Here is a 22,361-nt window from a genome sequence, read left to right as displayed (position 1 = left end):
GTGGTTCAGGTTTTGGAACAATTCACTCATTTTAAAGAGACACCAGAGAACAATATTGTTGTTTTAATACCAGCACATCTTTGCAAGACTTGATAAATACCAGAAACTATTATACTGCTGACACTGCCTTTTTCCAATATTGCTTTCCATCTTCATTTCCCTCAGTAATTTTACTAAGCAATTTTTTAAAATGCACTCAAAGCAAACATCCTGCTTAACTTGCTAAAAGAGGAATGAAAATATAATTAATGTACTCCTGCAATATTGAGAAAGCATGGCTTTATTATTATTTTTTGCAAAGGAAGTAAATGAAAGTAGGAAAGAAATAATTTATTTCTTGCTATATTGTATCAAAAGTATCTGCAATTTTAAGTAGTTCTCTGGCCTAGAAATCTGGTTTTGTAAGAAAACTTGTGAAGGACCCATAGAGTTGTGCTAGATTCCCGTAAAATATTCAGAAATTGTTAAATTCTGAGAGAATGAGTTTTATTCAGATTAGGCAAGACCAAAAAAGAAAAATCTGGTAAAGGTAAAATTGTTGAAATAAAAATTCAAGGTTTAAATAAAAAAAAACCTAAAAACCAAAAACAAACAAAGCAAAAGCAGAACACAGAAGTGAAAATATGAAAATGCACAGAATTCTAATGGAAGAGGGAATTCTTTCTTTCAGAGCAGCAATGGTTCTCTCCATTTCATGAAGACAATCAGTTTCTACCACCTGAGTAATTACTGCCAAGCTGGGAAAGATTTGTTGGGTGCCGTACTGGGAATGGGGAACATACTAATGCTTAGCATAGTGAATCTCAGATAGCTTTGTGTGTATTAGCACTTAAGTAATTACTTTGTACTTTGAAGCTGTGGTTATCCAGCCTGCAGAATATCTTTGTGGATGGTAAAAGTTGCCCAAACTGTTACACACAGGAGAGTTATACTGGGAAAAGTGGAGAAGACTGATGTAGCATCCAGAAAGAAATTGGGAAGACATTTTTGGATAGAGGCTTGTTGAGATTGGTGCCTCTGGTAAGCACGGTGGAGGGGAGGCACTGATTACATCACTCCCATGTTCCCAACAAATCTCTGTATTTCCATACATTGAAACTCCTCTTTCAGCAGTGACAATCAGAACAAGCTCTGTCACTGAATCCCGAGCAAAAGGGGTGTCAGTAAGAGTTTTATTGACTTCAATAGACTCTTTACATAGAATATTTCATACCTATTTTGCCTATAATTAATGTTATCTGCGCATAGATATAGATTTATAGTGCCATAGGGTATTTGTAGGATCATACTATATGTTAGCAATAAAGAACCAAATTTTGTGAAAATAGTTGTTTATTAGTCTTTCTGTAAGGATAAAAGTTTTGCTGTTAAAAGAATTCGATATGTATTCCACACAAAGGATTTATCATTGATTTAATGGAGTAGTTTAATTTCTAGATCCAGAATGAAATGTGGAAAGATAAGAGGCAATGCCTTTTAACATTACCTAGAGTTTATCTCCTTCAAGTTCAACAAGGAAAAGATTATTATCAGAAAAGAGAGCAGCCTATGTAAAAGGATAGCTATAAGGTAAAATGCCTAGGAAACTAAAAAGGAATACCTCTGAGGAATCTGCACACAGTTTGGTTTATGGAAAGCAAAAAAAACCAATGAACTAAACATCAAAATGGAAGCAATAATTTTCTTTCTTTTCTTTATTTTTAACATTCTAGTACCTTGCCTTTCTTTGAGAAAAAAAGATGTTTCCATTATTTTTAATTTTTTTAAATGAATTTTTTAATATTTCCATTTAAAATCAGGAGTTTTTATCTGCCAACAATCTGAAAAGTGTTTATGGTGTATCATATGAAATAACCATATTATCTTTAAAAAAATGTATTTTTCTATAGAAATGGTTTGTTTTCTTTGATGCTTTTTTGATATGCATACTAACAGATGTATTTCCCTCAACAAAGTTGCATGAAGTATAGTAAATTCTCATTCACTTACAATTTTTCTTCACATATTATTTCATACATATGGAGATGTATATTTCATACATATGAGATGTACTCAGTAATACTATTACTATAGTATAACCGAGTGCATCTCATATGTATGAGATAATTGTTGCTTACTTGGACTTGTACTCTTATTTCCAGTGCAGAGAAAGACAAAAAATAAGCCCACATTACTATGAATGATACTCCAAACCAATTAGAGTGGGCAGAATAATTGTATTTATTTTACTTATTTCACTAATGGTCACAGTGAGATGTACTGCTAAAATGCAGTGTAATTTTTAATAATAGGGGAAAAGAAATTCTGTCTTTTGTAATATGAAGTAGACCAAGGAAAGGCTCCAAATGAGCTAAAGGAGTTGAAAGGGATTTTTTTGTTGTTGTTTCCCCCCCCCCAGCTGGACCACACAAGAGAAATAGATGGTCTGAGAACTCTCCTATTATTCATTGTTGTGTTTTGAAAGATTCAGAAAAAGAAGAAGATTATTTTTCTTTGAACCCTTTATCAATACACAGAAATAATACTTCATCTGCTCAAGAAATTTCTATAATACTTCATCTGCTCAAGAAATTTCTATCTTAGAGTATAAAAGATTGCCTTTGAGTAAAATGACAGAGTAGGGTGAGGTTTTTTTGTTGCCTTTTTTTTGTTATTATCAAGACATCTATATGCTCAGATATTATGTATTAATCTTCTACAGGTATGAGCTTACCACTGAAAAAAACCCTAGAAGGTGCTTGGAACAACTTATCCTCTTATTCTTGATTTTGTATATCTCAAATTATTTGAAGGAATTCTAGAAATCTCTCATGTCAAAATGTCAGTAAATTTTGTTTGTATGTACATCAATAAATCTGAAAAGTCACTCAAATATTTCTGTGGTGAGAAGAGAATTATAGAGACAATTAAAACTGCAATAGTGGAAAACATTTTATCTACTAATGGTGAAGACTTTGAAGCTCTTATTTCTGGGACCACATATCACATCCTGATTGACATTTAAGTAATATACAGCACATTTAAAAATAAGGTTAAAGTGTGTTCTGTAAACAAACTGAATTATGATCACATTTACATTCATGGAAAATCTGGAATAAACTTCAGTCACCAATAAAAGCATTATATACCTATACAGTACCCATGTAATAGCAGATACTCTGCTCACTTTTCAGCCTATTGAACAACACTGATAGCAGAAGAGTCCACAGCAATGTCATTGAAAATAAAAAATTAATGATAACATTCTATGTGTCAGGAAACAAAAAATGTAGGCATTTAAGTTTGCAAATGCAGAAGAAAATGCTTCAACTCCAAATGCTCCAATTAGTTGTATAGAAACTGACTTTCAAATAAAAGACTTTCCTGACTTATAATTCAATAATATTTAAAGACTCATTGAAGCTGATATCAAAAACCAGCACAGGTAGAAGTTCTTGTCAATGATTATTTTATAACACATTAAAGTCTGCAGTATTGTAAACATACAAGTAGTAGTTTATATTTTTCTCCACCTCACCTCCTGTTTACTTTAAAATACTCTGAAAAGAATAAACTGAAAAATCAGAAATATGCAACTTACCCATCTTATCATTATTCTAAAAAAAATAACTGATGCAGGAAGACATTTTAACTGAATGTCTTTTGATCACCATAATGTAAAAATATATTAATGGTTTCATTGTCATAAACCCTTTATAAACCTAATTTAAATTATTTTGCTACCCCAAAGGGATATTTTAATTTTATGATTTAAAATTAAAACATTAAAAGGCACATGTGTCAAGACTGAAAAAATCAGAGGTGGTGTGTTGTATTCTTGCTGTGTAATTAAGAGAGATTCAGGGATCAGACATTGCAGCCTAAACATGCTGCAGAGAGGTGTCAGCTGAGCTACTGAACTATGACTGCACATTAGCATGGTGCCAGACTAAAGCTACTGAGTGCTGTCCAGTGTTGTCTCAAGGACTGAAAATGTTTCTGCTTCTGTGTTTAACATGAGCAATTTACCACACCATGTGTCACTAAGGAGTAGAGACATTTGCTAAGTTGCTTAAATGTCTTAGTGCTTACAAGGTCAGGGCTAAACTTTTATTTCCTTAGTTATGTGTGCACTCAGCACTAGATCTTGATCTTCATGAAGTGTTTTTATCTATCTAGTATTACATTGATTTCACTGGGATATATTCACACTGTAGATGAGTCAGTATTCTGCATGCAAAACTTTATTGTGAGCATCAGCAGTATTTTAGTAAGAACAGCTTTTAAAGTTCTATTTTTAAAGTAAAAATTTGTATGCTTAGTACCAGAGTAACCAAGAATAATGATTTCTCAAAAAACTGGGATTTTTGATGCCAATATTTCCACCAGGATCAATTTGAATTAAATTATATAGCACAAAAACCAACTAACACAAGCCTCATGTGTAGATAATCTAAACTGACAAACATTTTTATAGCCAGAAGTTATCCTGAAGATATATGGATGATGGCTGTACAGTTCTCCGAAAAGATGAATATTTGAATATTCTCTCCACTTTTATAGGATTGTTCAGTTACATCTTCTCATAAAATCAGTTAACTTCTTGAAGCAATCTGTGTTGCTGATCTGGACAAAAAAGCTGGACAAAAGCTGGACAAAAGAAAAAAGAAAAAAAGTTAATTAAGTCAAATAGGAAGAGGTCTCACGAGAAGATACTAACTTAGGTGCTTATAACAGCCTGTTGTGAAGTTGAGGATAAAGAAGCTGAATCCTAAATTAAAAGTATAGACTTATTCAAATATGTTCATGTTACGCAATTTCAGATTAAAAAGTAAAGCATCACTTAAAGAATACATGAACATTCTTGTGGGATCTCTGTAAGTAGTTAAAGTTCAATCTACAATTGACAAGGTATAAGAAATTTTTTACAGGAAAAAGTCTTCATACTTATGAGAAGATTTCTTTTTATATATTTTAATCTATCAGGAACAGTTCTGCCCTTTAATTATAGAAACTATTTATATTCCTTTACATAAAACTTTATTTTGTAGATAGAAATTTTTGCCAACTTTTTAAATTCAAATGTTCCATGAAGGAACTTATTTTCTTCATATATAACACTTTAATTTTTTTTAATTGGTTATTTCTTTTCTGTGTGATAACATTTGTGCAGGAATTACATTCTGTGTAACATTCAGAAAATTATAACTTTAAATTCCAATTCTTTTTACTGTTTTTTAAGGATGGACTTGACCTCATATGCTTAATTATTTATTATTCATCCATTAATCTGTTTCTTAATAATAGTCTGAGGAGGCTCTACATTTCAACATTCCTTTTTCTAAATATATTATTGAAAAGAAGCTTGGAAAGTGACTGAGACCTCTGTGTCTTAACCATCAAACCATTAAAGTTTGCATAATATGAATGAGCTTCAGTGTATATTTCAGATTTATTTAAAGGCAACGTGAAAGCTGGTTCAAAGCTTGCTCACAGCACAACATTAGCATCACGCCCAGTAATCCTTACAAGAAGCACACACCTCTTGGCAGCAAGTCAGAAGTGGCCGCTGTCCCTGAAGCAGTAAGGCATGGAACCAATATGATTGTTAGGCATGGCCAGCTCCTGGGAACTTCAAGCCATTTTGCAAGAGCAGTTTGAAAATTGCTATTTAAGGAGGCAGAAGCACATACAGTTATTTTTAGATGCAAGATATTAAAAGGTTGCTAAAAAAGGTCTTGCTATATCAGCATCAAAGGATCAGAGTATCTGGATATTCCAACATTTGAATCTTATTTTGGCTTCTGGTTTTTGGTTTTTTTTGTGACTTTGGACTCAAAATTCATAACACAACTAATCTCACCTGATGTTAAATAACCTTTGATCTAAACTAACCATTTAGGATCTTGCAAGAGCAAAGGAACAATTATTTCCAAGGAAGATTCACCATTTTTCCCTTCAACATATTTTATAATTCGGAATCAACCACTTCTTATAAATGTATTTCACTGATTATTAAGAAAGTTAATATAATAATTATATATCATATGTTTATATTACATGCCCAGCTTTGAAATCCATAGTTCCATTTATGACAGCAGACTCCATTTCCCATTATGTAAAATAAATTCTAGATTTTGTTAAAAAAAGTTTTGATTTTCTTTTGTTTTTAAAATATATTTAGTGTGCTTTTCCTTTTTAATTTAAGGTAAGCAAACTGGGCATCTTAAGTCTAATATTGCCAATTGGGTGAATAAGTAACTGTAGTAAAATTTTAAAGGGATTTGATATATAAAAATATTCATTTAAAGAAAAAGAAAAAAGGAAAAACATTAAAACAATCTCTATTCTTCTCAGAATTATAATCTGACTGCTAATTAATGAGTTTGGTAAAGAGTCTCCTTTCATAGTTGTGCGTTCTATTGCTATACAGAAAATTTAAAGAGAAACATCTGGGCAGAATCCTCCATCTTTGACTCAAAGGAGATTTTCTCAAGTGTAACATAACACTTGATGCAGTTTCCAGTCAGGCCATGAGTTCAAAAGGCTTATTCATGCTTGAAAGCTTTGGACTATCTGCTAGAGACACCTGCACGCAGTCTTCTTATTTTTGAGAGGAATCCTTTTCACGCTGTCACCACAACCAACCTCACTTCAGGAGGATTTTCAAAATGCAATCATTGCATGAACAGTGGCTGACCTCGGCAGCAGGCAGTGTCTTTTAGCAATGAATGCTTATAAAAGCAGACAACTGCTAGAATTACTGCCTCTTTCCAATTCTACCTCCTGCACACCTAAAGAGATAGAATATGAAAGATGAAACCAGCTCATTTTAGTAGCACTAAATACAAGCACAGCTAAATTTGGATGTATTTTCTGAAGGTTTTGATGACTGTGGAAGTCCTCTCTGACAAGCTTCTTACTACAAAAGTCTCTAAAGGATGCCTCAGTGCTGTTTTTTCAGTTCTCAGCTATTTTTCTCCTTGCACAGTGCTATTAATACATATACCCATTAAATGTAACCTCAGAACTTTTCAAAACCAAGTGTTGGAACTTTGTAACTGCACAAATAATCATGATTCATCTTTGATTTTGCCTGAAAGGAAAAAAAGGTCACATATGGTTGTTTATGGCCTGCAACTATTACTCAGAAGATATATAGCTCTTGAAAAGTACTAGAATGTATAAATATATCTAGGATTAAAGGGAAGTGCTAATGATTTTGGTAAAGACTAAATGCTGCACTATCTAAGTGTTGCAACTTAGATAGAATCAGTAGAGAGCTCCTAGCTCTTTTAAGACATTTTTTCTGAGAATCACAGAGCTCTTAACCCTCATGTGCAAGAAATCAGATAGGGAAGGCCAGAGACAAGCATGGCTATGTGTTCTGGTTTGGACTGGGATAGCTTTCTTCATAGTTGCTACTACAGGAAAACAGGGCTGATAACACAGTGATCTTTCTAAACAGTGTTTACACAGAGCTAAGGCCTTTTCTGTTTTCACCTCACACCACCACCAAGGAGGCTGGGGGTACATTAGAAGTTGAGAAGGGACACAAGCAGATCAGGTGACCCCAAATGACCAAAGGGATATTTCATACCTTATGGCATCATGATCAGCACATAAAGTTGGGGGAACAAAAGAGGGGAAATTTCAGAGTGATGCCAGTTGTGTTCCCAAGTTAACTGTTGACTGTGACAGAGCCCTGGTCTCCTGGAGATGGCTGAACACCTGTCTGCCAATGGGAAATGGTGAATGAATTCCTTGTTTAGGGTTGGTCGTCTCTGCTGATTTTGCTTTACCTGTCAAACTGTCTAATCTCAACCCACGAGTTTTCTCACTTTTACTCTTCCAATTCTCTCCCCTATTCCACTCGGGGAGAGTGAGTGAGAAGCTGAGTGGGGCTTAATTGCCATTTGGAGTTAACTCAAAAGTCTGACAGGGTATCATTACATCAACACAAGCTTACTTATGACAGGTTATGATACCTAGTGAAGTTTCTATTTCGAGGGAAAGCAAGGAACATGTTGTGTTTGCAGTTAGGGTTACAATGATTTTACTATTTTTGTAGATAGAGTCTACACTTTTTTTAAGGTATGGTGAAAGTAACACCTCCTTCTGGTCAAAATAAAGTGTGGGAAAGAAGAGCACAGGCAGTGCAACTAGGGTCTTATAGCCTGAGAAGGATCGAGAAATTCTGTGTAGGCACAGGATAAGAAATGCTAAGGTAGAGCTGAAGATGAATTTGGCAACTTTGAAGAACAGTAAGAGGGGCTTCTACAGATACATGGATCATAAAGGGAAGATTTTTAAAAAATTGTGTCCCAAATAAATAAGATAGCCTGGAGAATATAAGGCCCCAGAGTGAACTCATCAGGGCCTTTCACTACTTGAAAGAGCTTACATAAAGGAGGGAAAGTTACATTTTACATGGGGAGATAGTGGTAGGATGAGAGGGAAAGGTTTAAACCTAAAAGAGGAGAGATTTAAATCAGATTGTAGGAAGATATTATTTACTCAGTGGGTAGTGACACTCTAGTTACCCTGAGAAGTTGACGCCCCATCCCTGGAAGTCCAAGGTCAGGTTGGATGGGGCCCTGTGCAGCCTGATCAAGTCAGTGGAATCCCTCCTGTATTTGCACTGCCAATAACAGAGCGCTGAAACTAGATGATTTTTATGGTTCCTTCCAACCGAGCTATGACTAAATTCCCCATGTAGAAGGCTTTTCAAATTTGACTACTTCACTCTGGGCAACTAAAATCCTCAATGATGTGAGCTTTAAGTGCCAGTTTACACCCATCAGCTCCATGGTACTGAATACTCATAAGTATTGTAATTCTAAGGACGAACAGCTTTAAATAAACAATGATCATGACTGACAATAAGTAAGAACTACTGACATAAAGTACATTGTCAATAAATGCGATGTAGTAAATTTTTCAAAGGTTAAACGTATCCTGATTAATGTAATTTAAATTCTTCCATCACACTGATTGCTAATTGTCTCTAATCTCTCTAATTCTCATAGATATATTTATCAGCTATATGACAAGATGAAATAAACCACTTGAATGCATCTCGGATACCAATAAACGCCAATGCATGCTCAGCTTATTCATTCTTTATTTTCTGTATTCAATAGTCTTCATTTATTGTTTGGTGATGTTCATGTGTGCTTATCTGCAGACACCCTTTTTGAGGTTCAGAATGCAGAGCTGGGTCACACTTAGGCTGTGAGTCATCTTCCTAAATCACAAGTGTGCAGTGCCTGCTGAGATGCCAGGGAATGACTACTGGTTCATAAAGACACCTAACTCCTTTGTCATATTTGTGATTCATATATAATCTTTTTGGCTATTTGGGGCAGTCTCAAATGGCACAAACTGGCCGTGTACACACATCTCAGTCATAGACTGTATGTCCATTGAGCTCGTCACACTTGTCTCTCTAAAATCATGGAAATAAAATAGCACCTCTCAAGAGCAATTTACACAAGAAGAATCTAAATGACATGCTTTCACTCTGGAAGTACCTGTTTTTCTCTGTGGCCTATATTCTCCTTTAATTATTGAGATGTATTTAGGCAAACAAATCCCATTCTGTGAAATCAAAACAAAAAAATAATTCAGTAAAAGTGCTATCAAAGATACTTTGAATCACCATGTTCTGACAGAAAACTTTATATTATCTTTTGCTAGTTGAGAGTTGTAACATGTTGGAAAGTTTTCATAAATTTTCTATGTTCTTATTGTTTGCTTTTGGAAAGGCAAAATTTTTTGTATGTATGTAAATAGAATAGCAACATAACTGAATTGTAAGCTATGCTTCTACACATATGGTGCAGAGGGAGATGATGAAAGTAATTAGTTTAAATTTTTGGAAAAAGGATGAAAAAAATGGAAGAGAAAAAACATCCTTTTCTGCCTTAAATTTGGACAGGTATGAAAATAAAAGCAAGCAGCAAATAAAAATTATTCTATGATAATCGTTATCTTTTTGTATAGGATTTTATAGAGGAGATGTCAGTTTCACCATGCCTTTGAGAAAGGGTAGACTCTTCCTACAAAAATTGAAAAGCCATTTTAACCATAACTGCAAACACAACATGATCCTTGCTTTCCCTCAAAATAGGAGCTTCGTTAGGTAGTACAACCTGCCATGAGTAAGTTTGCATTAAGCTAATGACACCCTGTCAGTTTGGCTACCCAAACATCTTGATTGTATCACACTGGCTGTTGTGGGTTAACCCCAGGTGGTAACTAAGCACTGCACAACTGATCACTCTCCCTCCCTGGGTGGAATGTGAGAGAGCATTAGAAGAGTTAAAAGTAAGAAAACTTGTTGATTGAGATAAAACTAGTTCGAAAAAGAAAGTAAAAGCAGCAGAGACAAGCAGAGCAAATTAAGGAATTCATTCACCACTTCCCATTGGCAGGCAGGTGTTCAGACATGTCCAGGAGAGCAGAGTTCCATCAGGTGTGATGGTGATGTGGGGAGACAAATGGTACCACTCTGAACGTCCCAATTCTCTCTTCTTTGCCCAGCTTTATGTGCTAAGCATGATGTCTTGTTTGAGATATCCTTTGGCCAAATGGAGTCAGCTGCCCCAGATGGGTTATCTCCCAGGTACATGTGCACACCCAGCCACCTTGATGAGAGGTTGCAGTGAGAAACAGAAAGTTCCTCAACTCTGTATGAGCTTTTCTCAGAAAAAACTATAGCATAGGTGTGTTATATTCACCATTTTCATCACAACTCCAAAACATTTCACCATGAAACCTGCTATGAAGAAAATTAATTCCATTCATCCAAATGGGATGCAAGAGTGTATGAGATTCAAAAGAAAGTTGTGATTCTTTTCACAAGTGACTTCTGAAAAATTTAGTTATGGTGTGATTCAACATCAGACTTTGAAATGGAATTTAATTCAATTTCAATACACTTGCATTAGATGTCAATATTGATGATTAGTCCAAATTCTTGCTATAGTCAGTGGAAATCTGGGCTCAATTATAATGTAGGAACATTATACCTTTCTTTCTTTTTATTAGTTCTTGAGATACCAACAACCCCAGCCCATTGATCTAGACTATGAATAATGAACATCTTATAGAATTCAAAGATTGTTCATATGATATGAAGGAAACAACATTGTAAGCAAAATTGACTTGTGGTTTATGAGCCTAACAACCATATCTCAATATTTTCTTTCTTAACGCCTGTAATTTTTATTAGCTTTATAGGATTTTTCTATATTCATGTAATCCATTAAAAATCTACCATGATTTTTAGCTATGATTTGTAGTTATTGCATGAAAAATTATCATTTAATTTATACTGAAATTATGCCATACCTTAATATAAACAGCAAAACCTTGAATTGATATAAATATTCAGTTAAAAAAAAAAAGAAAAAACCACCACCACCCCCTGTTACCTCCACACCACAGGATTTAATCTATTGTGCATTACCACTGACCCATTTAGTGTAGAGAAGACACAATAAATCAATGTTTGTTAACATATGCTTAAGTAGAAAAGCAATTTCACGGGTCAGGCAACCTAGTCATGAAATGTCTGTGAAGCAGTGGTGCATTGATTGCTGAGAAGGACACAGCCAAAATGAAAAAAATTCTCTGATTTTTGTGCACACTCTGATTCCCTTTTTATTGTTATTTTGATCAAACACTTGCTTTTCTGTCAATACCAGTGATTAACAACACATCCATAAAACCCCAGATTTAAAACAGTATTATTTTTTAAGTGATTGGGGTGGGCAAGAATGGAAACAATATCAGCAGCATAAAATAAAATGCAGTGCTCAGAATGTGTAATTTCAGGTCTGGATTTGAACATTCACTAGTTCCAAAAGTTAGTTTCCTTTCAAAGTCAGAGGAGATGAGGACAGAAAAACTCACCATTATGCCGAATTTGAGATGAACACTCAGCAGGTGAAATAGATGGCAGAGACTGAAACATCATACATATTCACATTAGTACCATTAAATGTATCCACAAGATGTATGCATTCCTAAAGGAAAGAATCAATGCCATCTCCTGTGAACCAGGAATTACACGAGAAATATATCTGTTTCTTTAAAAGAGTCTGGTCCCTACTATCTTAATTTTATTCAAGTCCAAAGCCTCTTTGAAATTTTTCCAGCACTGTTTCTAATAAGGCTCAGTTGACTGCCTAATGCATAATAGAACTTTCTTCAGCTAAAAATATTAAAACTTTTATCCACCTACCTTGACCTCCAAATTAGCATGTAAGGAATATGACAGTGAAAGTAGATGCTGAATTTTTATTAGACACTCTAGTATCTTCAGTTCTGTTAATTTAGGGTGAAACCAAAGTGTCAAGAAGTCTCCTTTTTTGTATTGTATAGAAAGAATCATTTATGCATTATTAAAATACAGCATAGCCTGGCAGAATTTTTAAAAAGAGAAAAAAATCCTAGGCATGCCTGTTTTTTAATGATCTACCTTTAATAGAAAACAGCTTCCATTACCTTTCTAGTAGAAAAAGTTAGCTGGGTTTTCGTTTATGAACAGAGCTTGCTTAGTTTTGCCTCAGAGGTCTTAAAAATATTTAATGGATATTTAAAATTATAATGCATAAGGTTTGATGTCTTCAATTGTCATTCATATAAAATTGTTATCAAGTTAACTTTGTCAAAGTAATAAGACAGAAGCTTGGCCATATTTTAGTTTTGACTTTAAATATTAACTGATATTTCAATCAGTCTCTTCATAATATATTTACATTTACTGTTAAAGTGAATTTGTATTTGAATGGTATTTTTAAGTGAACATTTAATTTTTGTATATTTCCACAGCGCTGTTCATAAAAAAGTACATTGCTATTGTGAAACTGATCTTCAATGTATAAAGATTATGCAATAATCTTTAATAATTATGTAAAAAGACTAGTTAAGTAGCAAGCCTGTCTATTAAGACAATTTGTAATGTCTCCATTAACACCGTGTCCAAATGATTGATAATTGTGTGTACACAGGAGGGAAGTGAAGCCATCCAGAGGGCCTTTGACAGTCTTGAGAGGTGGGGCTGTGTGAACATCGTAGTGTTCAATGGGCCCAAGTGCAAGGTCCTGCACTGGGTTGGGGAAATCCCAAATACAGGCTGGGAGGAGAATGGATTGAGACCAGCTCTGTGGAGAAGGACTTGGGATTGTTGGCGGATGCGAACCCTGACATGAACTAATAACATTCACTTGCAACCCAGAAAGCCAATCAAATCTCAGGCTGTGTCAAAAGAAGAATGGCCAGCAGGTTGAGGGAGGTGATTCCCCCTGCTTTTTTCACTCTCCTGACATCCTGCCTGGAGTTCCACACTCAGCTCTGGGCCCGTAACCTGAGAAGGACCCTCTGAAGCAAGTCTGAAGGAGCATCACCAAGATGATCAGAGGGCTGGAGCAAGGGCCTCCTCTCCTGTGAAGACAGGCTGATGGAGGTGGGCTTGCTCAGCCTGGAAAAGAGAAGACTCAAGGGAGACTTTATAGCACCTTCCAGTACCTAAAAGAGGCCATCAAGAAAGCTGTACAGGGACTTTTTATGTCTGGTGTTGGTTGGACTTTCAGACCATGAGTTATAAATTCCACTCAGTTCTGTAGAAATATGATTAGGTCTATATTGATAGTAGTTTATTTCCTAGAAATCCAGAAGGTAGAAACAGAAGTGTGCTAAGGGAAATGTAATAACTTAATTACGGAATATTTGTTAAAGTCAAAAAGTACATCAGCTGAGCTCCAAAAATCCTAAAAGAAGAAGAAAGTATTCTATACTCTTACCAGGCGTGTTTTTATTTTTGGTATATGCTATGTTACAAAAATAGTGAGAGATACTAATGATGAAATGCTTTCTGAGACTGAATGTTTTCACTTCCATAGTTATTTAGTGGAAACAATCAATGTGTTTGACCAATACATAGGCTTTCAAGAGACCTTTTTAAGACCTTTTTCAAGAGACCTTTTTTATGCATTTTACTTTTCTATGTGTGAAGAATGGTCCATCTTTTTTGTCCACTGTTCATTGGTCCACTGTTTCTATGGCATGGTCTATTAAAAAATTCACTAGGTCATTGTGGAAATCTGTCTTCTGTCTGATGAAAATCAGGTAGATACCTCTGGAAGGAGAAAGGCAACAAATTCCGAGAATACCTGAATAGCCCAGGTGGAAAACAGGCATTCAGTTTTCCAGAGGCAAGGCAGAAATCATGTTTTAGATTGGTTACACATGCTGTTCTAGACTGACGGCCCCCTTCTCCAGAAATCCTAAAGGATGCCAGTTTAAGAAAAACAAGAGGTGTCATATTGCAATAGCTCAGTGGAATTTTTAGCATACCCCTCATACTGCAGTCTATCTTGACTACATCTAACTTACAGTATTAAAAGATAATTCAAAAGACCTTAAGGAGTTTCTCTCTCTGAAAGAGGGAGATTTTTTAAAATTTCATTTTCTTGTAAATCACAATATTAGAAGATCTTTCACCTTATATGCTTACTTAAGACTTGGGAACAAGCATATTCAGAGGAAAGATCTAGATGAATTGAAGACCCATCACAAAATTCATGTATCTGTGACTAACAGCTGTGGAACAGTTAGCACGATGGTTTTAGTAGGTATCATGATTGTAGGAGCATATGTGGTGTTCTAGGCATAACTAACATGGCCTGAAGCAGCATGCAGAAAAAAAGTTGAGTTGAATAGTTATGGAAATTTTAAACTGTGCAAACTGTGCAAAAACTGTGTTTATGCAGGCCCGAAATTTTATATAAGCAAGATTTTGTTATGTTGCAGTTTCTAAATTTTGCAGAACATTTATGGAAGCTGGAAGCCAAATCAGAGACTACAAAAAAAGAACCTTGGGTGTTTTGATAATTACAAAGCATTCATGGCCAGCTGGAAGTCACAGCAATGTGTACTTAACTGCTTTGAATAGTCTGTGTTTTGCATGTAGTAATCTGTGTGCATTTGCTCTGATTGCTCAAGGGGAAATAATTACTGTTTATGAAAGATTGTCCATTATTCCCCAATTAGAGATAAAAAACATTCTATAACAGGAAAAATCTGGCTGTTCTGTAGACTTCATGAGAAACCTTTCCTTAGTGATGCAGTACTCTACAAAAAACACTGTTGTCATCCAGGGTGCTACAAAAGCAAGGGGTCAAAATCCCATGGATTTTAAAATATATTTTGAATTGCTATGAATTTACTACAACACTTTAATTGAACATGAGATGGCATATGAACTGTAAGGAATTCATGCTCAGTTGTGATTTCCTTTGTTCCTCCATAGCTTAGGGTTAGAAAAGACAAGGACACAGGAAAACAAACAAAGAAAGAAAGAAACAAACACCCCCAAAAAAACAAAAAAATACCCCAAAAAACAAAAACCCCACTATTCGGTTTTTGACCCAGAAACAGAGAAGACAAGGTTTCAACTTTTCCTTTCCCATCAATTTTTTTGTCTTGAGGGGAGTATGTGGAACACAGTACCCATGTTGCACATCCTTGTAGGACTAATGTCTGAATGGGTCCTGCTGTAGTGCCATTTCCAGTCCCAGTAAGCCAAAGAGTCAATTTCTTCTATTCATACTTTAATTGGTTAATTATAGGGTTTCTATTAATACTTAGTTTAGATGGTAGTATACAAAGATTTGAACTATACACAGATTTGAAGTAAGGGAATTCAGTAATATATGAAATCTCTTGCTACTAGGAAGATCTAACAGAAAATATTTCTTAGTGATAATAAAATTTGATAAACGATCACAATTTCTATGCCATCATCCAGAAGCAATGCTACAAAGGCTTATGCTGAGCTGCACTTAAAGATAAAAGATGCCCTCTAGTTTCTATTCACATCTGTATGTGTTCTAAAATGAATAGGATTTCTGGGTCTGACAGTGGTATTAATTTTTATTTTCCTAATGTTTGTCCTTTATTATTTTAGAATAATATTCTAATTCAAGGTTTAACTCTCTGTGATTCTGTCTGTGCTGTTCAAACTGAAGTTGTACTCGTGGTCTATACAGACAAGCATATTACTTCCTTGGCAAAGCAACAGGAACACTACTCCAAGTATCAATTGCCATTTGTACATTTCCAATGGTTTTTCTGTTCTCGGGAGAAACATTACCCGGATTTACCCAATTTCATAAGACTTTTCTGTTTGAATAAAACTATGACCTAACTCAGAGAGCCAAAATTGCTTCTCATTTCCTCACACTAACTTCATACTTGCTTCAGATTTGGCGTGAGACACAAATGGGCCAAGATCTGCACCCTAATTTCCACTGAAAAGGAGCTGGTGTATAAAAGTTTGTAAGTTGGATAAGTCTCAGAGTGCTGAAACCAGCCAGCTGGAAGTGTTCACATGCACTGACAAGTTTATTTAGTTATATTTTCAAAGTCTTTCACTAAGTAAAAACCCAACCCACAAAAAAAAAAAGAAGCCCCCAACAAAATAATCAAAAAACCAACTAATCAACCAACCGAACAAAAAAAAAAAAAAAAAAAAAAAAAAAAAAACCTTAAAACCAAAACTCCAACATTATTTTCAAGCAAGACATTGAGATGAACTTAAACTAGGACAGGTCTCCTGTCAGTTGAATAGCTGTGGAGACAACCAGGTACCTGCAAGCACATAGAATCAAATAAATTTCCATTAAGTTTTCTTTTAAGGAAAAATAAATGAGTGCAAATGTTTAAGGAGGCTGAGGAGCAGATTTTAAACAACAAGAACAAAAAAAAATGTGCAAAAAAAACCACAAACAAACATCAGATACAATTCCAGCCATAACCTGTGGTGCACTGATCTAGTTGCATACAGCTTCTCAAGGGGAGAGAAGATCTAGGTGTTAGCCTCAGGTACCTCAGGCTTGTGAACTTGTATATCTCTGTATCTAAATTATTTTTTACAAGAATTAGTATGCATTTTATTTTTCACATAAAAGATATGCATTCCAGATAAAGAACTGAAGAAGGAAAACAACAGTAATTTCTTTCTGCTTATAATTGTATTGTGCTTATCTGAAGAGTAAAACATGCATTATCCTCACCTATCTTCAGGCTATTTAACTATTCAGAAATAATTATTCAAGGGGACCTTTCTGTCTTGTTCTGTGAAGGCTTTAGGACTTACTAGGTTGTATTTTTAAATCAGAAACCAATTGTCTAAGGCTTTTTAATGTATCTGTGCAAATCATCTGCATATGATCTCCAAAGAGACAGGAATTTCATACAGTTATTTACATAGCATCATCTTGATAAGAGATAAGAATTCCTGGGGTATTATGCCACTGTATCATATTTTTTAACTCCAGTGCACCTGCACGTGCAATGTGGTGTTTACTGTGCTATCAGCGCTAGAAAGATCCTACTTTTAAAATAAATGCTAAATTTTAGGGCATTACCAATCCAATTCATGCTAATAGATCTATTTGTTCATGTATACATACAAAAAATTGCAGAATTAAAGTAAATTCCTCAGATTCAATATTCTACATTTCTCTCTAGGAGTTAGTAGACCCTCATAAAAAGGAAGTGATCTTAGGTTTTAAAAAAAAGGTTTTTTTGATTGCTGTGAAAAAAAGAAAACCTGTGTGGTAATGATAAAAAAATAATCTTAAAAGGATGAAGGCAGAATAGAGTCCTGGAAACAGATCTGAACTATTCAGGGTCAGGAAATCTATGCTCTTTGGCTGAAAGCACAGCACATAACTTCAGTAGTGTCTCTCAGTCTATTAAAAATCCAACTGTGAAAAAAGGTCAAATGAGAGCTGACAAAATTACTTAGATGCTCCATTTCATGTTGCAGTTGTTGCTTTAGTTCAACTATTATTTTTTTTATCACCTTGGTTTCATGGTACAATTATTTTGAAAACAGTGCTAGAAAATAATACATATACCATAATACTAGGATAATTTTGCAGGCTAAGTCTGCTGCATTATTATAAAGATTTTTTTTAAGTAATTTAACTAAAAATAGGACAATATCTCAGTTCCCTGAATTTCAGGTGCCTGAAGACTGGTGACATGGCTAAAAACAGAGCTCATGCAGTCCTGGACAAACACTTTTGTTAACATGGACTCAGTATCATTCCTCTCCTCCTTTACTACCTGTAGTATTCACACTGCATCCAATCCTACTGTAGTTACACATTCTCTGAGTTTCTCCAGGCCATGAAAAATGGATGTTGGAGCCTTCCTTATTTGTAGCTTCACAAAAGACAAGTCTACAATTACCTCTTCTATGTTCTCTCAAGACATGAGCCAACTTCCTTTCCAGACAGCTTCCTGAAGCAATCTGCCCCAGATTCTGTCAAAAAATATACTGGATGTCAATTTTAGAAAAGACGAGAGATTCTAGTTGCGATAACTTTTTGGTTCCCTTGCTGCAAAGAGATTAAGACAGTCATGCTGACTGCCAAGGGCAATTTTTTTTTCTGTTTTTCTCATATTTTTTTTTGTTAGGGAGGGAAATACATAAACATATTACAGTCAGACTGACTCTCTGAAAAGTGAATTCTTGTATTACCATTTTATGAATATAATTATTTTGAGGTCCTTTTCTATACAGTATTTTTATTGTGTGCAAGCTTTTTTTTTATCACTTAGGTGAAGCAGCTAGATTTTGATAAAAAAAAATCATAAGCATAAAGAACTGGAGACATGATATAATGAAAGTCATGTTGCTTATTCTTTTGCACTTCCCCTTAGAATCTATTATAATTTAGATGAACTAGATTTGCCTCCCAGGCTGGCTTGCACCTGGCCCCGCAAACATGCTGAGCTCCTGAACTTGCCCAGGTTTCACTCTGACCCATGCCTGTGTCTCAGATTGCTTTAGATCTAGGAGCTACAAAGTTCTTGCAGCCCTGGGGTTCAGATATGGACATGGACTGGAGCAGGTGGCTGAGATTTCTCCAGGTTTGAGCATTCTTTCTTCTGGCACAGTGTTATTTTAGCATTTCAGATATTCTGGTATCCCTTTTCTCACTTCTGAAGCCATCTCCAGAAGAAAGATCCTAGAAGAAGACTGACATGGATTCTATGATCCTGTAAGTGATAAGTAAAAAATTTAGCAAAACCACTAACCATCTATCTAGCAAAAAGATGTGATTTAATTGTTACCATGACATGTCTCCAGAGAAGGTATATTTTGTTCTTTGAGATGCTGGGTCCCTTGACCATGGGAGGAGTCTGAGGAGCACTTTGGAGAGGTGTTACTGGCTGAAGCCATTTTTGGCAGGGTCATCAAATGTATTAATTGTTTGCAACTTAAGCATCATGTCTGTTGATCAGATATGAGAATCTCTAGAGGAAATATGTACTGAGTAAATCAACCCCTTGAAAATGTCTCTTTTTCTTAGATAAGTGGTGAGTTGTGGCTCCTAATGCGTTATTAGGTCCTTATGAAAGGAAAGGAAAAGGAAAGGACAAGGGAAAGGGAAGGGGAAAGGGAAGGGGAAAGGGAAAGGGAAAGACTTAAGTAATAAAAAAGATTGGCTCTAGTAATCTGATGAACATTTGTTTTTATGGAAACTGGCTGTCTCTTAAGATTACCACAGAGCCATTGGCTGAAAACCCCAAAGCTGTACTGCAGGGCACATAACCACATCACAAGAAACCACGCTCTTCTGCTAGGCTTATATTGTAGAATTCTTTTGTTGGGAGGCACTTTGATGGTTTGTCTCACAAGAAAGATAAAGTGGGATAAAAGTCTTCATTCCTTATGCACCCATGTGAGACTGTAATTTCCAACTGATATGGAAAAAGTAATTTTATACCTCATAGGTCTATTGCAACATAAACCATAATGCCATAGAATAAAAAGAATTTTTAATTTTACCACTTCAAAGGTACTGGTTTTGGATGTGCTTTGTTTAGGTTATTATCTTTCTAGCATACTTCTAAATCAGTTTCAATATCAAAACCAAAATCTTCATTAATAAGCAGAGGATAAAATCAGCTATGCATTTCTTCCTGTACAAGGTTGCTATGAAAATGTAGTCAAATCTTATTGATATAAAGTCTAAAAACCTTATATGGTAGACAGAAGAGTTTACAAGAAAGTTGAAAGACTTTGGCCCTACTTTTACACCTTCATGACAGTTGATGTGTAGAATCAATCAGAAGCTTGGTGTTCATATGTCTGAAACATTTTGGAGTTTCTTTTCTCCACTCCAAAATCAAAATATGGTTGCTTTTGGGTTTTTTTTGTTTGTTTGCTTATTTGCTTGTGTTGATGTTATTGTTGTTTTTAAGAGGTGATTACAGAAGATCATCTAAGTGCCAGCCCATTAGGAAACAGAATACAGGAAATGTCATATTTTTTAAATACAAATATTTCAGGCTGAAAATTAAGAGATAAGGCTCATTTGTTTTTTCCATATAGTTCCTCAAATTATGTGATATATTTTGCCTCATTAAATCTGTAAGACAATAGCAAGCTTTTTTTTTTGTTTCTTTTCTTCTTGTCTACAACTTTTCTTCTCTCTCTTCTACAATATTCCAGTCTTCTTTTTAAAAATACCTTCTAAATGGGTAAAAATTATATATTTTTCTACCTACAGAAGAAACATCATAGGCTTGCAGTAATTTCTCTGATTTCTTTATTTCTCCTTCAGCCCTTGTTAATGTCTTTGATTTCAGGTGGACAATATCAGTGAATTCTAAATCACAGAGGAATACATATATGGAAAGATATATGCAGTGGAACAGAATTATTAAAAATCTGCAAAGATATTGATTCTAGTTTTCATATGCAATCAGAAAAAGTAGTATTATTCATCTAGTTGTGTGGAGCACTTCTTTAAATGAAACAAAACACCCACCAAAATTCAGATAACAAAAATTCCCTGTATTTTAAAAAAACATCTGGATCTCCTATGCTAAACTGAGGATGCTTTCCTTATGTAAAAGTAAGACAAATTATGTGGACTAGTTACTGCTTACTACATTCTCTTTCTTAATTTGTGGTGATAAAGCATAGAGCACAGTAACCTTTTCAATACTTTCCAGAAAGTGTTACTATAAAACTCAAAGTTGCAATATTTACATGTCACATGTTTTCTGGATGAATTTCTCTGACTTGTAATCAAGAGACACCCCAGCTATGTGCTGCTATATGAGTACTTGCATTTCTTACCAAGGTTACAAGTAATTTATATTGTAATAGAACCATCCTTATAACCTTTTTCAAAATAAGCCTTCCAACAAGGACATAAACCTAATGTTCCCAGTCCTTTAAAATATTAACAAGGTTTATTTTGAAAATTATTTTAGGGATAATACAATCTTTCACAAAATGTTAGCATGACATTAATACTTTTATTTAAAGATACCATTAATGTTCTCTTGCTCTGCCTTTCCTCAGAGTAATTGCTTATCTTTTGACCATCAGAGAGCCTCACCCATAATATTAGACAGGTATATTCTAGGATCTATTTAAACAGTAAATATAAAATAGTTATTTTCCAAGGAATTTTGAAACTGACCTGTTTTATACTGTGATGCTCTTATTTCAATAAGGATTCTCTAGTCCTCGTACAGGATAACAGCAGTGTTATTTACCCATATGCAAATATTTGAGTGGCAACAAAAAAGTGACAGGATTCCCTCTTCATAGTAATTGTTTTGCTCTCATGTATTTGCTGAGAAAGTCTCTTGAAAGATTTTCTACACTGGCACACTAAATTTTACAGTCTTTGACGTTTACACACTTCTTTGTTACACAGTATTAAAATAATTTCTGAAATTCAACTTACATCAAATGAAGAACTACTTATACAGCAAAACCTTTTATGAGAGAAGCTAATCCAGTAAGAAATCGTGCCTTTGTGTATCTTTGTTTTCGACATTTCGAAACTGCAATTAACTATAGCGAGTGATACACTGCATTCTACTTATGTTCTACACTTAGATTGGCAAATGTAACCATTTGTCTTAAAAGGGTATTGCTCTGCTTCCTGGATACAACATCATTCTAACAAATCCTATTCTTCTCCAATCCATTGTTTATTCTACTCTTTTGACTTAGTCAAATAAAGACTGTGCAATAGAACAATCAGCATGCAATATGCTGTGCATAGCAATTATGATTGAATTATTTAGAATTAGTCCCAGAAGAAAAATAATCCTACTTGAAAATTTTGTAAGTATTTATGCAACTATGCTGCAGTACAATATCTAGAGACTGGAACTGTATCTTAGAAACAAAGTAATTTTGCTCTTCATGTGTACTAACCATCTGTAATTACTTTCTAAATAGGAAGGAGTAATTTTTAAAAGTATTTGAAAGTGTTCACTCTTTATTTTCTTACAGCTGTGGAGTTATGGTCTATTTTTGTTTCATC

This window comes from Zonotrichia albicollis, chromosome 2 (genome assembly GCF_047830755.1).
Source record: "Zonotrichia albicollis isolate bZonAlb1 chromosome 2, bZonAlb1.hap1, whole genome shotgun sequence".
NCBI lineage: Eukaryota > Metazoa > Chordata > Aves > Passeriformes > Passerellidae > Zonotrichia > Zonotrichia albicollis.
This window is presented reverse-complemented; position numbering follows the sequence as displayed.